At 38.7% G+C, this 18,374-nt stretch overlaps 1 pseudogene; it reads left to right on the forward strand.

The window, feature by feature from the left end:
* Positions 1-5,419: 5,419 nt before the first annotated feature.
* LOC100072767 (cytokine receptor-like factor 3) lies at positions 5,420-14,533 on the forward strand (annotated as a pseudogene).
* The last annotated feature ends 3,841 nt before the right edge of the window (positions 14,534-18,374 follow it).

Genomic DNA, 18,374 nt, shown 5'->3' on the forward strand with positions numbered 1-18,374 from the left:
TGAGTGCTGCCATGTCCACTCCCAGGATTCAAACCAATGAAACACTGGGCTGCCTGCAGCATAGCTCACAAACTTAACCACTCGGCCATGGGGCCAGCCCCCTAAAAACAGATTTTAATAATATAAAAAAATTAATGAAAGAAACATTACAGAAATAAAAAAAGGCCCTTAATAGTGATAAAGAGGTCAATCCAATAAGAAGTTATCACAATCCTCAATTGATAGGAATCCATACATAATTTCAACATGCATAGTGGATAGAACAAGCAAACAAGGAAATTAGTAAGGACAGACAAAATATTAACACCATCATTTACAAAACTTCACTTAATCACCTCAAAAAAAAGGTACCCAATATCAACAAAATTTACATTCCTTTTAAGAGCTAATGCAACTTTTATAAAAGTGTCCTATGCTGGCCCATAAAGAAATCCTCAAGAAATGAAAGATCAAAATTATTCAGTTTGTCCTCTAAAGATAAAGATAGAAATCAATAATAAAACAAAATAACTAGAGAGTTCTTAGTCATATGAAAAATGAACAGTACGACTCTAAATATCCCCAAACTGAATCACAATGAATATTAACAAAATGTTTTGATCTGAATGCTAAGGATGATGTTGCATATCAAAAACTTTGCAGTGTGCTGATAAAGCAGTACTTAGAGGAAAATTTATAGCCCAAAATGCACATAATAGAAAAGAATAAAGATGGAAAGTCAATCTAATTTTCCACCTTAAAACTCTAGAAAAAATAACTAAATCAAAATAAAATAAAAAATAAAATGATAATAAAAACAATAAATCAATGAGATTGAAAGTAAACATAAAATAGAGTAAATCAACAAGCCAAAATTGGCTCTTTGAAAAGATTAATTGCGTTCATAAGCCATTGGCAATATAAATCAAGGAAAAAGAGATAAAAGAGAAATTATCAATATTAGGAACGAATGAGGGTACATCATTGGAGATCTCACATGTATAGGATTTGATCTTTCCTACATATTAAGAATGCTCGAGACTGGCTGTTGTAGGTTTAATTCAATAGTTCCATGATTTCAGGGCCTCTAATCCTCCCCTCTGGGCTGCTAAATGGCTGCCACAGCTCCAGGCATTATATCCTCAAAGAACTGTGATCACAGGCATTAAACAGGACTTAGACTTTCTCCTCACCAACCTTATGTTATCAAAAAGAAATTCTTTCCCAGAATTAAGCCAATAGACTTCATTTTATAGGTCACTGGTCAGAGTTGAGGTTACATGCCCTTCGAACAGGGACTGTGAACATGTACCATGACATCAAAGTTTCCTCAATTATACTTTAAAATTTTTCAATCATCAAGAAAGGAGAACAACAACTTTTGGGTAAGCAATGATATTCTCTGTCACATTTAGCATTCTTCCCAGCCACATAAGTAAATATATTCTCTCTTTTGCAAAAGCTAGAGTTGTTTGCCTGTCATTTACAAATGAAATTGTGCTGGCTAATACAAACTGGATCCTATTTATTCATTAGTATCTGTCCTTGGAAATCAAAATAATGACCATACTAGCCACAAACTGTTCACAGTTGTTAAGGAAAAACATTCATCTTTCATTGCCAATCATTCCTATGTCTGTGTTACTAAACATTTTTATAGATAATCAAATGACACTTACTTTACAATATTTTATAATGTGAATGTTATTTTTTTACCCTGATATACGCATATAACAAGTACACAGGTAAATAGAACGCAGTTCCATTCAAGAAATAGTTCCAGTTGCCTGCCATGGACCAGATACTCTGCTATGTAATGGTTACATTGGCCTCCAGGAACTCTCAGTCCGTAACATGCACAAAATCATTCCAATTTAATGAGGAAGGTGCTATGTTGGAAGTAGATGGAAACAAGAGAGAACAGACAGGGATCCAAGAAAAATCAGAAAAATGTTCCTGGAAGAAATGCTTTAGGAAAAATATACATCCTGATGACTGATCATGTGCTTTTTCTTGCTATAACTTTATCCAAATAGAAATAGACATTGGCTGATGTTGTGTAGCTCATTCTTGAATTGCACTGTCTGTTTATGATGGAAGTCTAGTGTGAAATGTTTACCCTGAGCTGGGAGGTGCACAAAATATTGATGCTATGATTGAATAAGAAATGTATTTGGATCCCCCGTATATCGTATAGTTTGTTTCCTAAACAAATCTGGTTAAAGAAAACATCAAAGATATTTTGGAGAAAAAAGAACTTGGGAAAATAAATTCAGTCCAGCTGACATTAAACTCTGCTCTTGTCAAACCAAACAGGATTTTAATGTTTCTTGCCTGGTAAGTATTAGTGAGGAATCTGTCCAAACAGTAAAAAATAAAATCCCACAGTCATTAAATCAAAGTAATTAGAACTCCAGTGATGGGTGAAAGTGGAATCAGATGTTCATCCTCACTGGGAGCTATCAATTGGCTGGGATATTTGAAATCCATGACTTCAGATGGAGAGCTACAGCTAGATATTATGACAGAAGATTTTTTGTGTTCTGCTGTTTACATTGAGCTATATTTTTGTCTATTTCATGTAGGACATGAATTATATAGAGAAATTAGATTTTTAGAAGCCATGTGCTGATCTTTCAATTGCAACCTTTAGAAGCTAGCTGCATCTCCATCAGTAGTCCCCAGATGTTTTAGTGTTTTCCTTGTAAATTGCTAGTGTGGTATTCTTCTTTAGTTTAGGACTCTAGTACATTTTATTCCCTAACTCCCACAACAGGGTGGAAATTCTATTAACTATGCTGTGCATTGTAAATCACCTCCACCAACGAGGAGTAGAGGAAGATGCCAGCAAAAACAGCAGCCATCAATGCCTCATGAATCAAAGCAGCACTAAATCCTGAGTTAATCGGTTGGATGGCGAGTGGCTTTCTCTGTTAAGCAGATTTTAAAATTTCAAAATGTTTTCACACATCTATTTTAATCCTGAATCACAATGTATATTGAGGAATTTACAGTATAAATAAACTAATAAAATAGGAAAAAAAAACCCAAAAAATCAACAAAATTGGCTACTTTGTTAAGACATATATAAAAAGAAAACCCACAACTTTTCAGTGATCGATAGTATTTTGGATGGATACAGACATTGACGTACCTTGCTTTTCCAAGTCTAATATTAATGAAAATAATACTAATTTCACACGTGGCATATGATATAATTGGGTTAAACATAACCCATCACTACATGGCAGGCAAAGTCTTCATGTTTTGGGGGCAATATATGCCAGATTTCTCACAATGACCCTTAAGTATTATTACTTCCATTTTACAGATGAGGAAATTATGGTCTTGCCTAACTCACGTAGGCAAGTGGCTCAACGACACACAACTACTAAATGTGGTCTGGGGTTTGGAGTCTGCACGATAGAAGCACAAAGCCAATTATTTTAGCTACTGTTTTCCACCACCCTCCAACTTAGAAATATGACGTGTCAGGAAAGTTCATCTCATAACAGAGTTGTGGGATGATTTTATCAATAGCAATTTTCATCTTTTAATTTCAAACTACTATATCACCATTTTCAAAAATTCCCGCTTCCATCAATACTGTACCTCACACGCGTTAACAATGATACTGGCATTTTACCACCCACCAGGGTTCTGGAGGAGAGTGTTTTGCAGAAGGGAGAATGAAGAGCCAAAGCCGTTCAGCGTGGAGCCCACGGGCAGTTGGTGCTATCTTCTCATCACGGCCAGCTGTTGCCCTTTCTACAGCCCTCTATGCTGCCCTTCCGTAACACAGGTAAGCCAGTCAGTGCGTCAGTAGGTAAGCAGTTCTATCTCCTTTCTTCTTATTCTGTCATCCCAAGTCCATAATCATGGAGGTGGTGGTGGAAGTTCCTGGAATTTGGGCAGAACATGGATGACACTTAGGGGTGGGGGCACCAAATCACCTTGTTCTGACTTAAAATTTCCGGCATACTATTTATCCTGTGGGTAGTGATAATATTGTGCCTCAAAGAGCCACCTGACTTACCCAAAAGTGTCACCTGAAAGGAAGAGCTTATTAGCTGGTTCCTCCCAATGCCCCGAGGAAGAAGCCAGAAGGAGAGAAGGATGTGGTGTGGAGTGACTGCTCCGTGCTAGCACGCACTATCTCATTTAGTTTTCTCAGCATTCTCATGTGTCGTGTATTAATATCTCTGTCTCTCAGATTGGAAAAGTGAATCTTGGTACGGTCATGGCCCTTGATCAAGTTCACAGACTGAAGACAAACCAAGGCATCTACCTACCCTGAGAGGACAGACAGAGTTCCTCTGAGAAGACAAGATCCCTGCAGACTGACCATATAGAGCTTGGGCATTTTGCCCAGGATAGTCTTGGATAAATGTATAGTTTCAGCTGCCTTTATCTCTCTCAACTTGGAACACGGCTGTAATTAAACAGTGAGTTTCTCTGCCAAGATTAAAGAGTCAATTTCTCTCTCGCACCTCAAATTCAGAAGACTGACCCAATGATTCACTTAATTCGGCAGATAATGTCCTCAAAGAATGTGTTTTCCACCCTAAATATATCAGAAAGACAGTCTGCCTGACTTCTCTTTTAGTCATGGCCACCTTAGAAGTTGGCTCACTGAGAAAGTGCACAGAGTTCCTTTTGCTGTATCATTTCAACCTCCAGGACATCAGCAGAATGAGCATATATCACAGGAAGTGTGAGGTTTATTGGAAAGTCTGAAGATGTACCTATAGAAATGGAATTCCCTGCAAGCACAACATAGTGTTTAAGCATTTTGAGATGGGCTTTTCAGCACACGTTTTTTTCTGTCAAATAAGTATTGTGCCGTGGCATATTGACTGTCAACTACTTCAGTATGTCAGTTTGTTTGTGGACTGCAGAAAGACCATGAGATGCACAGTCAGAATAACTAGTGTCAGGACCTAGTTCCACCATAGGGTAGTGGTAACCTTTTGAAAATTAAATTCTTCAAAGTCTTGGTCTCTTCACTTTTAAAATGAGGAAGAGAAAAATAAGAACCTCACAAGTTTATTTCAAAAGTCATGTGAAACTTTGTATGTGAATTACTAAATAAAACTGCAAGGCACTAGATCAATACCAGCCAGGATTATTACAATTACTATTGCTATAAGAATTATTCTTATTATGAAAGCATGTGGTTGGCTATCTAATGTGATGTAAGGCTCCACTGTAATTAGTTACGTGATGTGACATAAGGGACTCCATGCTGGAGCAGCTTCACTGGGAGTCATTGGAAAGAGAAACAGTTTGGGGAGGGCAGTGAGCTGCGCACTGGTTGTCTCGCAGAAAAGGACCTCAAAAGACAAGAAGGAGTGTAAACTGCACGCTTTGTCAAGCTTCTAGGTGTAATTCGTTCCTGAGACTGGAAGCTGCCATCCTTCTAACAAACTGACTGATCAACATGAGTTCTAAAGGGGCTGCTGTCTTGCACTTTCCCCAGCAGGCAGCAGGCTCCAATGGGGTCCTGTCATCCCCAGGCCACACTCCACAAGTTAATGCTCCCAGAGTAATCACCCCTGCAACTATGACCTCTGGTGGAACATGTGTTGTTTGTCTTATTGAGAAACGATCTCCTTCCGTAGTGAGCTCTCGTGGACAAAAACGAATGTTAGTCTGCTGAGCATACTAATGCCACTTGGTTTTCCATCTGTGTTTATTCTAGAGGACACTCTGATGGAGGTTCGGAATTCACACAGAGAAACTCACCTGCTTTCTGACTCTTAGAATTGCCACCACAGTAGTCACACTCAGATTTCCATCAGCAAATGTGTACAAGGCTGATGGTAGGGAGACAACGAAGAAATCTTTCCTGGAGACCGTTCCTGCCTGACACTGAGAAAAGGAATGTCTGACTTGCAAACTAGATGCAGAAGACCAAGGTGGACCATCTGGTCCTAAAATGAACTGATGAAGTTGCTTTTGACTTTTCAATCAATCTTTGAGCCCATGGTTTAATCCATGAATGGAACTAGAGAAATGCCACCCATACTTTTTTTTCATTTATTTTAAGATTGGCACCTTAGCTAACATCTGTTGCCAATCTTCTTTTCTTCTTCTCTTCCTTCTTCTTCTCCTTTCCCTCTTTTCCTCCTCCTCTTTCTCCTCCTCCTCCTTCCTCCTCCTCCTCCTCCTCCCCTTCTTCTTCCTCTTCTTCTTCTCCCCAATGCCCCCAGTACATAGTTGTATATTCTATCTGTGAATGCCTCTGGTTGTGCTATGTGGGACGCCACCTCAGCATGGCCTGATGACTGGTGCCGTGTGCGTGCCCAGGATCCGAACCAGCAAAACTCTGTGCCACCTAAGCAGAGTGCACGAACTTTACCACTCAGCCATGGGGCTGACCCAAGCCACCCATCTCAACTGAGTGCCCAGAGTGAGCAATGCCTCCGTCCTTTAGATACTGAGAAGCTGGGCCATGAGGAAGGGTCTCTTAGGACAGCTGCACTCGATGCTTCTTCTCCCACCCCTCACATGGCCACTCATAACTCTCAAGAAAATGCACAATTTTGGGGGGGGGCAGTTTTCGGGAGGAAGCTCTTTTTTCTCTTAAACAAGCTATGGGTCATGCAGTAATGAGATGTTTTACACCATAACAAACCTGCAATGAGCCAGCATCTCTTATGTCTCAGGGCCTTAATGACTGCTGCAGACACAGGAGTGAATAATCTTCTCTGCTCTAACAGAATTCACTTTCAATACTATAATGTGCTAAGTACTTCAATAGGAGTGTGCACAGACTCCTACTGGGGCACTGAGGAGGAGGTGATTAATTTTTGCACGGGGAATCATGAAGAACTTCACAGGTAGATGACGTTTGAGCTGCATTTAGAAAGATAAATGGAGTTTTCCAGTTGGGGAAGGGAGGAATGATGGCATATGGATTTATATATTGAAATATATGGTGCTCTGGGATATTTTGGGGACCATAAGAAGTAAAACATGTCACCAGTAGGGACATTTGTTTTGTGTGTATGTCAGGGCAGGGGGGATGGCCAGAGAGGTTGCAGACCGGGTAAAGTTTTGAAAGCCTTATAATACTCTTCATACTGTTATCCTGTGCACACAAGGAGACAATAAAAGCTTTGCTTAAGAATTAGATAAAAGGAATTGGCATTTGGACATTTCAGCATTAAAAATGACAAGATTATGTGAATGTGGAAAGGCCTGGGTAGACGTGTGAAACAAGGGTGATTGGACTTGCAAGCTTAGAGGTTGATGGATGGCTATACCATCCATAAAGAAATGAAGCCAGCAAGACAACATTTGGATTTTGAAGCAGACAATAAGGAATTCGAGCTTGGACATACTTTTATTGATTTGTTTTCAGGTTGCAGGCAGAGCTAACGCCAAGAGCTAATGCATTTGTGAGTGCACATGACCTGTACAGAGAATTGGGGGGTTTCTGTGGTGCTTAGATTGTGAGTAAAAGTGGTGGGTGGCATGACTTGAATGGTTGTTTGGGGCTAAATCCTGAGAGGGCTTTAAAGACGAGCCTTCTGTCCATTAGAAAACAGAGTCAGCTGAATCTTGAATAATTAGTATGGTAGCAGGAGAAACAGATATGAGTCATTTCATTTTTTTAAATGACAGGAATGCGAAGAGGAAGAATGAGTCAAAGGTGACTCCAAGTCTTCAAATACCGCTAAAGGATTTGGCTAGGATTCATTTTGTTGAATGGTATTAAGTACAATTGCGTGAATGTAACCATTACAGATTACAGCAGCGCGTGACTCGTTAGCGGGTCAGACTTCCAGCAAAGCCATGCATCTGGAACCCGTGCAATCAGCATAAAGGAAAAGCTTGGCTGAACCACCAGCTGTCATAAAGTCATCTCATTTTATTCAGTTGCCTAGATAAAGATGAAGCAAACTAAACAAGGGCTCGCTGACAGATGACAAAAGGAACACTGGCCATCAAAGGCACAATAGAGAAAAAAATATAAAAGGCAGAGAGGACATTTGGCACAGAGGTAAACTGGTGGTGGTGGCCCTATAAATTGTTCTTGTTTAAACTGGTGATTTTGACTCATCCGAACAGTGTTTAAATGTATAGAAATAGGCATAACAAACTTTGGAATAGAATTTATAAAAATTGTTAAAATTTTTTAAATGCTAAAATTTTCATCACCTAAAACATTTTATGTATGTAAGTAATCTCCTTGCCAAATGATATTGGACAAATAGCAAACAATGAACTAGTAAGCAGGATTAATATGTGGAGAAATAGAAAGAGCAGCTATAACTTCTTTTCTTCCTTCGCTACTCATTCAACTAAATGGTGTCTGTTTAAAATTTTCCTCCACAGCTTCAACTTGTATTGCTATTTTGATACTGGAATTCTATAATAATAAATAAAATCAATTATATCAGGGATTCATTTGGGACTTAACCATTTATACAATCCCATGTTCTACTGAGTTTCACCTACTGAAATAGAAATTATGTCAAAACACACACAAGATATGAAACAATGAAAATGAACCTCTCACTCCAGGATGTAAATACTAATGTGGATGTTTGAAGCTGTTTGTTGACATTTTTTTTCATATTGAAGCAACACAATGCTTACATCACAGCCATAGTCTCTTATAGTTATTGTTATCATTATTTTAAATGCCAAGCACCAGTGGTCTCTTTAATTGCTTCAATGTTATTACCCATATTAATTACTTATTTACCATATAGAGTTTTAGACATCCAGATTAAATTTTGGAAGACTGGTAGCAGAATAAGTCTTTGGCTTTCAAATTATTTAGTAAAAACTGAAGCACATAATGTTTTCTGTAGTAAGATAGTTAGAAGTATGCACTTTTTGAGTAGGGAGTCATTCATGGAATATGGGATTAAGTGCACTAGAAAAGCTGTCCCTACCCCAAACCTAGATTCCGGGCAGGGCTTTATTTCTGACAGGATGTTTCCTTCCAGAGCCAGTGTGAAGAGCCAGCTCTTAAAATGGGTTCAAGCCAAAATTCCCAAGGGCAGCTGAAGTCAAGAGACTGAGCAGTTGCCCCCCAAGGCAGGACAAGGGTTGTGAAAGGAAGTCCAAATCTAGAATTAGAAGGGGATGGAAATTGAACCATCCATTGTCCACAGACAATAAACACTGGTTAGCGTTTTGTTTTCTGTTACATGGCAAATCTATCCGACTGTGTTGGGATATTAAGTCATTACGATAAATTCACAAAGTCAGTGTTGCAGTAGGAACTGGATGTTAGCTCAGATGAGATTCTTCTGAGGGCTTTCCAGGAAAACATTATGACGGATTGCAAATGCTACAAGTTTTCTGATCTTTTCAAAATCATTCTAACTTTCAAAAACCTCATCTTCCTCACCTGCGAAATGGAAATAATAAAAACGACAGCACAATGGTGTTTTGAAAATTGAATAGATAATAAAGATTTATGGTAGTTGACACAAAGGAGGTGACATATGATGTTAATCTGTCACCCCTCCCCTTAAGATGGAAGTGTTGCTCAGGTCTTAAAGTCTATTGGAAGGCATATGGGTAGTCTTAGAACTTCCAACCTTTTGTTTTCACGTCAAATCTCAGTTACATGTTAGAAGATGAGGGGAAGGAATTCCTTGGCAAACTCTTTTCCTCAGTGTTGAATTCCTTGGCATCTGTGGATTTCTACCTTCAAAAGACACCTGTTCTTGGTGGCAATAGAATACCTGTTCTTTGCCCAAATCGTAGAATGTACCAGACATGAAGGAAGATATCCTTAGAAAGACAAATGGAGGAGTTTCACAGAGTCTCTGTTTGCATGGCATCCTGACTGCTCCTGTGGCTCACGGGAGATGAGAGCAGAGGTTAAGACCTAAGGGTCCTTAAGAGCGTTCTCTAAGTTTGTAGTAAAGGCAGAAATTTCACTCCCTATGTAATAGGTATGGTTACCAGAAAATGGCTAGTTAGTGACACAGCAGTCTATCAAACTTTCTTAAATGTCTTTCACAGGAGAAACTTAGAGAGGAAACAGGAGCAAACTTCATTTGCTTCCCAGAGTGTGGTAAGTGGAGATGTTTTAGACTATTCTTTCTCAAAGAGGAAGGGGGTGGAGTGGAGAAGAGAGAAAATCTATCAGACAAGAGAACACTCATTCAACTCTTCTTGCTAAAAATCTAGATTATAGCCCAGATTGCCAAAGACTCATTCTTCTAATATTTAGCTGCTTCTTGATGTTTGTGGAAGAGCACTGAAGCCCAGTGCCTAAATTAGGAAGTCCACGGCCATTAGCAGGTTGTCTGTGGTTGAAGCCACCTTTTCCACACCTTAGGGTCAGGGAGTTTTCCGCTCCAGACTGAAGAAGAGAGGAATCTCCATGCGGAAGAACATATAGGAGCTCACAGGGATGGTTCAGCCTAAAGTTATAGGACCTGAATCCTGAAGGTATAGATCGCATCGTCCTGCCTCTGGGGTTCTTCTGACTGTGTCATACAACTTCTCTGTGGGCCCCCACTGTGCCAGGTGAGTGTATTTTGCTTTGCAGAAGAGTTTTTCTTTTTAATGCTGTTTCCTAAATGAGAACGGTTGCTATACTCTCGAACAAGTCATAAAGCTTCAAACTCTGTGGGCTGTGATTCATTGACCTTGAAGCTATAAGGCAGAAATTCTATGTACAACATAGGACTTTTCAGGTAAGATCGTATTTCAGTGGCCCATGTGACGGTCTACTTACTTTTCCTAGACAAACTAAGGACTAGTCTACCATTTTGCACCTGGCTTCCACTCAGAAAAAAGGGAAGTTTCTTTTTCAAAGGCCATCCCAGGTCTGTTACCAGCATCTTGCCTGACACAGATCTTTGGATGGTTAATGGGCAATCTCTCTTCTAGTTTATGTTGCATATATTTTATAGATATAGTCAGTTAAGTTTTGAAAAAGTGAAGCATAATTAAGTTCCCTAAGTACTTTGTTTTATCCATTTTAGCATTTTTAATTTTATATAGGGAACACGATTTACACACACTGTGTTCTCAGTGCCTAGCACTGTGCCTGGTCTACTGAACGTATTTAATAAATTTGTGGTAAAAAGGAAAAGGAGGAGAATATAAGAAAAAATGGATTAATACAAGAGGATAGGATGCACTAATTATCACATATGTCTTGCTTTTCCTCCATTGTTTACGTCTGTGAATCCTGGAGGGCCTTTAGCAGTTTTGTGCTGGTGACTGTCTCTTGACCCAACCTTCCTTTAGGACGAGCTTTGGGTGACACTCTAGTGCTCACACAGTGAGCCCGTCCTTCTCTCTCTATTGAGTTGAAGAGGATACACTTCCCTAGCCACTCAGTTTTCAACTGACTCTGAGGTCATCCTCCTCCTCGTCATCATTAATTAATAATATGTTATTTCTACTGTCTGGAAATTTACAAAAGACTGTAATGATGCCTGTGCATGAATTTGGGAACTAACAGGCCTGGATTCTAATCATTTTCCATTTCTTATCATTGTGGGCTCAGGGAGATGTTATTTAATACGAGTAACACTTTCTTCATCTCCAAGTTGGGTGTATGGAATTATTTCTCTATTCATTTATTAACAACATGTTTAAATGCACACCTCTCATGTGGGAGACATTATTCTAGGCCTGGACCCTTGCCCATCTGGAGCTGGCATTCTATTGAAGGAGAACAGGCAATGAAAAATAAGTACGTCCTAGAGTTACATGAAAACGTACGTGCAGGGGGAAAAGCCAGAGCAGAGGGGAGATTGGAGGGGCGGAGTGTTGGCCACGTTAAATAGAACAGTGAAGGAAATCCTTTTGGAGAACTTAACTTCTCTGCAAAGACTTGAAGAACCTGTGGGGATAAAACCTCTGGGTCTGTGGGAAGGACCCTGCCGTCGGGGGGACAGCAATCCTTTTGTTTCCTTTGATAAACAGCAAAGAGGTCAGGGTCACCAGGGAGAGGTAACATGGCCCAAAAAGGGAGAGTGGAGGGAATATCCTGATAAACCTTCAAGCTGCAGTAAGAAGTCCGCTTTTATTCTGAGCGCAAGGAGAGCGCGCGAGGGTTTGCATGAAGGCTGCGCTGAAGCATCCTTCGCGTTTGAAAAGGCTGTGCTCGCACATGTTACGCATTTGCTTGTGCCACCGGCGTCCAGTTGTTTTCTTTTTCTTTTTTGTAACCCTGCTGGACTACAAAATCTGGAATTCTGGAAGCCACAGAGACACATTTTAACACATTGTACAGACAGTATCCCCTCCACCTTTCAAATGACCCAGCACGTGGTACTGTGCACCACAGCCATTGCCTTTCAAAAGCTCTGGATGGTCAATAAACGTCTGTCAGATAAATGCATAAATAATCATGTTAAAATATCGTTCATAATTTCCCGAGGTGAGAACTGGAATTGCTGAGCACCACAAAGAGAATAAACTCTGTGTGTGTATATGTGTGCAAGAATGTTTATTTCATTCTCACATCAAATAGCAATGCTGTTCTACTTTCCCCCATTTTATAGATAGAGAAACTAAAGACCAGACATTTTGATCTAGTGAGAGGTGGAAGCAGTTGAACCGGGTTTAACTCAGGTCCTCTGTCTGAAAAGCACAGACCTGTTGAACCACCCCTCCCTGACTTCACAGAGAAGCCCTCTTGTTTGTTTCTCTTGATTCTGACTTCCGTCTTAAAGTGTATTTTGCAGAATTCGGATTCCCAGTTAACACCCTCAGTTCTTTTCCATGTGAGAGTAGCTAACTCTCTCCTAACACAGGCACCCACTTGGCGCCATATCTTTCTATATTTCTTTTTACACAGTACTTGGCACAGGATATTTCACATAATAGATACCTGCTTAACTTGTTGATTAGTTTCAACCCAATTTTAAGCCATTCTTTAGAAATGCAGAAGATTTTCCTCAATAGGTATTTAACTTTCTTCCTTTGTACGCTGACCCATCTCTACAACGGCATTCCAAGCATCACTGCTGAGAAGGAGCAGGTGCCTGCCTCAAAGAGTTCTGCTTTTATTCTGTCAAGAGGGTACTCAGTTTATCAGACCACAAATAATGGGCAGAAACTGACCGAAAACAGAGATTCAATATTGCTTTAATTAGGCTGTGCTACTTGAGGATTCTCTTCAAAACAATAGTCTTAAAACTGTTATCAACATATTTAACAAAAGGGCATATTGGTAATACCTACCATCAGACCTGGCAATTAAATGAGCCAATGTATGTGTTTAGAAATATAAGTGGAGTTTGCCACACTTGGGACTGTGGGTGGCGGTTCTGCCGCAGAAGGCCCCTGAGAACCTGGAGGGAGCACAGAGCTGCCCGCCCAGCTGGGCCAGGGGCTGCAGGGGCTGCGAGAGGTGCAGAGATCAAGGAGAGCACATCATGTGAGACATTACAAAAAAATCACAAGAGACTTTAGAGTAAAATTCTACTTTACAAAATGATCTATTGCCTTCTTAATATAATCATCCTAATTAATGCTATGGAATGAATGAAGATAAATGAGTCATTAATATCTAGAAAGATATTAGTGGTAGGCAATGACCATTTTAAAAGCAGAAAGAGAGGGGCAATAGGTTAAATGCATTACCAGGAGCAGTGGAATGGTTTGCTTGTCCTCGTAGTATTTCTAAATGCAAAATGTTAGTAATGGTTCAGTTTTTCTCTACAGCTTGCTATATAATAAAAAAGTAGCTGGCATGAATAACCAAAAAGAAAAAAAAAGACAGAAAGTGCAGCGCAGAGAAGGGATATCCTCAAAAAGCATTTTAATGGCTCAAAGGGAACCATTGGGAAGCTCCTGAATGAGGACTTGTGACCCACTCAGTGGTGGACACCATTGAACAGGACACCACTGAGGCTTAGATGACCACCAGAAGTTCACAGAGCATGGAGCTGGAGCAGGGGATTCTGTCCCAAAGGTGAGATCACCTTTCTTGGTGGCATGGAACAGATCGAGAAAATGTGAGGCTTTACTAAAAGACCTCACACATTCAATTGGACAGCTTACCAGAAGTGCTTCCCTGGTTGATGATGACTCAGTTCTTAACATAGCAAAAGACCACATTTTTTAATCATGGAACTGTAGCATCTCACTGACTAGTATAGATAGAGGAACTAATAGAGAAACCTGGAGGCAGCCTAGTATAATGGAAGAAGGTGTATGATGACTTTAGAGCCCGTGATTTCAGGCTGCAGTTCTATAAATGTACTTCAAACCATTTGGAGGATGTATATGTAGGCTCTGAAACTGAACGCATAGTACTACACATAGACCCCAATGTCGATTTTCAGCTCAGAGTCCATGCCTGAGGATATCACCAACAAGAGCAGAGTCCTTGGAGCATCCTCAATAGATCATTTCCCATTGGTGCCTCGTAAGTGGGCGGCTGACTCTGAGGAGTACAATCTGAGCAGTAAAAGAAATGTAGTACCCAAGAATGATTCTGAATTCTCAGGCACACTGCAGTGCGTCAATTTATTTCTGTGGGCACCTGTTAACATTCAGAGTTGAACCTGTAGGACAACGAATGACAAAGATTCTCTGCTTGACACAACACTAGCCAGGGTTGTCTGAGCCCTCTTCTCAATCAGTAAACTGATATACTCCCACTGGCAATATCTGGGACAATTTGAGCATAAAAATAAAAACTCTTGTTAATGGATTATAACCCACTGGATAAAACAGGAAAACCCAAGTCCTTATTGATATAAATAAATAAATGAGGAGCTTAAACCTTTGTTGAGAAAAGGAATAAAGTACCACCCCACAAAATACTTGTTAATTACAAAATGTGAAAGAGTAAGTTAAAAATAGAGAAGCCTGAGAGACGCCACCTTCAGCAAGTGGTCAAAGTTAACATCGTGAGCAATGGGACATCACATGCTGCCATTTAGGATGCTGTAAGCACTCAGAGTCACTTCTGTGGGTTTTCCTGCCAAAGATGCCTGGCCTGGATGTAATCTTGAGCAATCATCAGACAGTTACAAATCGAGGGCCATTCTACAAAATGAGGAGTCCATAGTCTTTAAAAGTGTCAAGTTGCTGAAAATCAAGAAAAGCCTGAGGAGCTGTTTCAGGTTGTAGGAAATGAAAGAGAGACTGCAACTAACAGCAAGGTGCAACTCTGAAATAGATCCTTTTCTACAAAGGACATCTGTGACAAGTGGGGAAGCTTCATGGGCTTTGCAAATTTCCTGATTTTGATGGTTGTGTCATGGTTATGTAGGAGAATATGTTGTTTGTACAAAAAATACACTCATGTACCCAGGAGCAATGAAGCATCACATTGACAATTTATCCACAAATAATTGTTTAAAAGTTATTTGTACTTGTAATTTTTCTTTAAGTTTGAAAGTGATTCAAAATTAGCAGATCAATGCATGGAGATGAAAAGATCTCTTGGCTTTGGTTTGACTGAGCCCAATGGAAACTCTATTTCTGTTTTAATTGATCTAATTCAAGTATATAAACTTTAAGTTTACAAAATTGCCTTTCAAATATTTCTGACGTTGTGTTCTCTTGAAATCTTGTCAAAATTGATAACTATTTATATATGATTAAAATTATATTTCCCCACTGTGTTTATAAAATTTTCTAGCATATACCTATGTAAACAGCATAACTTAGCATAAATTCAGCTTCAGGCAACAAAAATCCAAGTCAATTGGTTAAACATTGACTTTTAGTCTCTCCTATAACAAGAAATCCAAAGGCAAGGGAGTTTGAGTTGGTTAAATCAGTGGTGCTTCAGTGTAAACAGGGATCCAGAATTTTTTCTTCTTTCCACTGAACCCTCTTCAGTGTGTTGACCTTTGTCCACAGCTTTGTTCTCTGACAGCTGACACAGTTCCAAGCATCTCCTCATCATACAGCCATATGTATTCACCAAAGGAAAATTTCCTTCACTTGATTCATTACAAGAGTGAAGTAACCTTTTCTCAGAAGTGACCCCAAGAATTGTTTCATCATGCATGAGAATTCTCATAAACTTTTGCTTCAACCAAGCATTGGCAAGGAGGAACCACCAAAATTGGTTTAAAACAATCAAAATTGGCACTCTAAGACAGGTGGTGGTGTGCGTGGGGGGGGGGGGGGGATGTTTCTTTCCCTGATTTCATGACATACTAAAGACGGATCTGGCTAAAAATAATTTGAGGCTCTTCTAGAAAAAAATAACAGAATGGCAGCAAAGTGTTTGAATAGGTAATCAAAATTTTTGCAACAATGAGTAAAATAGCTTGTAAACAGGAGGAAAAACATGTACCAGAAGAGGAAATGAATCTGAGCTGGCCGTGGATAAGCTCTACTACCACCCTTTTAGCCAAGAAATTTGTCTTCTTTGTCATGACAGGCACCCTTTCTATTATGATTTCAATAGATACACACACATTTTTGCATCACCTTTGCAGAAAAAGCACATATCTTTCAAGAATTATCACCCCTGTCCTCTATCTCCTGCTATTTTCCTCCCAATGCGAATATATGATCACAGTAAACGCTTCAGAAACATGGGACATTAGTTAGAGTTTCAAAGCATTTCACCTGCAAAGCTACACATGAAGTGTACTTGTATTAATGAGAAATGTGTTTCTGAAGAGAGGAGAGAGCAAAGAAATTTAAAAATGTACTTTTTATCAAATGCCAACAGTATATCAGACATCTTGCTATGTGGGACTATGAGTTTGGGGACATTTACACTTTCTGAAAGCATTTTGTAAGTAAGCAAGGGCTATATCTTTTGTCAGACTACAAGTATAAACTAGTGTATATGTATTTTATGGTGAATGTATTCAGAAGATCACCTAAGCATTTGCTCCTGTTCACATCAGAGGTGACTAATTGGAAAATACAATAATTTTTAAAATAAAAATTTTATTCCCCTCCTATGAATAACTGACTCTCTATACATCTTGCATTACCAACTGGATTTTGTATATTTGTCAGTTAAGATATAATTTAATCTAATAAGTAGTGATGAATCCCAGAACACCATCCAAATAACTGAAAGATAAATGTAGTTGTTATCCTTTTTGTGGATTTTAGAAGTAGATAATTATTTATTTAATTTGCAATATATTTAATCTAGGTTCATATTATCCCATAATATACAAACTGCTTCTATTTCTAATAGAATGTATCAAAACTATATATATACATATATAAATAGGATATGAGGCAGCACCCAATAGTAAATCTAAATGATATTTGCATAGCCCTTGTTTACTTACAAAATGCTTTTAGCAGGGATTTTTCTTTTCAACTTCAAAGTAGCCCGGTGAATCAGTTATTATTTGCCCTAATTAAAAAATATGAAACTCAGAGCATATATGATTTGGCTGAAGATTATTGGTTATAATAAAGTGAAGTTTCAAAATTCAGGTCCATAATTCTTATATATACGAATTCTTAATATATATGATTCTTATAAATAAATGTATATAAAAGGTCTAGTAATATTACAACAAAAATCAACATAAAAAAGTTCTTGCGTATTCTAAAATATTACGGCTATAGCACTAACTTACATATAAACAGTTTCAGTGATAATATAGGTATTAAACCAAATGATATGTTTTCTGGTATCATACAAAAAATCGAACTATCACAAATAAACCAATTAAGTTGGTAGTGAGACTAAGCCCGTTTCAGTCCAAGAGTATGCATCTTTGTACAGAAACATATAAATTAAGGTCAAATGTGTCACTTTTTTTCTTGGTTTCATTGTGCACCAAATATTTAGATTCACTGAGTAAATATGGCTAAAGGAACATCAAAGATATTTTCAACACGACAGAATTGGAGAAATTTAAATTGGATCCAACTGACTTTATAGCCTTGTCAAGTAGAACAGAATTTTAATGTTTCTTTTCTGCTCCATATTAGTGAGGAATCTGTCTGATCAGTAAAAAATAAAATCCCACAGCTATTATATCAAAGTAATTAGAACCTCAGTGATGGGTGGAAGTGGAATCAGATGTCTTTTCTGAAAGCTATTAAGTGGCGAAAGGGTGTTTTTTAAATCTGGTGCATGGGTTTGTAAACTTATTAAAAGAAATGTTTATTCTTATAATGAAGTCTGTCAAGTCATATTTATTAGGGCTTGATATAAGATAATCATATTACTTTCAAAGGAATTTGACATTAAACTTAAAAAGAAGAGGGCAATGGACATGATTAATGATGATGAAAATTACGAAGTTATGGAAGAGATCGCCTCCTAGAATGACCCACAGACATGAGCTCTTTCACTACTGTTACAACCTTCACATGAATCAGCCTTGATTGTGTACATAATTTAGCCTGATGGTAATGCTGCAGTGTAATGACATAGTTCACTGATGGGTACACTGTTGGAATATTCTAGACTTATCACTTAATACTTGGAAGAAACTTTTTTTTTC

This window comes from Equus caballus, chromosome 15 (genome assembly GCF_041296265.1).
Source record: "Equus caballus isolate H_3958 breed thoroughbred chromosome 15, TB-T2T, whole genome shotgun sequence".
In the NCBI taxonomy this organism is placed as follows: Eukaryota; Metazoa; Chordata; class Mammalia; order Perissodactyla; family Equidae; genus Equus; species Equus caballus.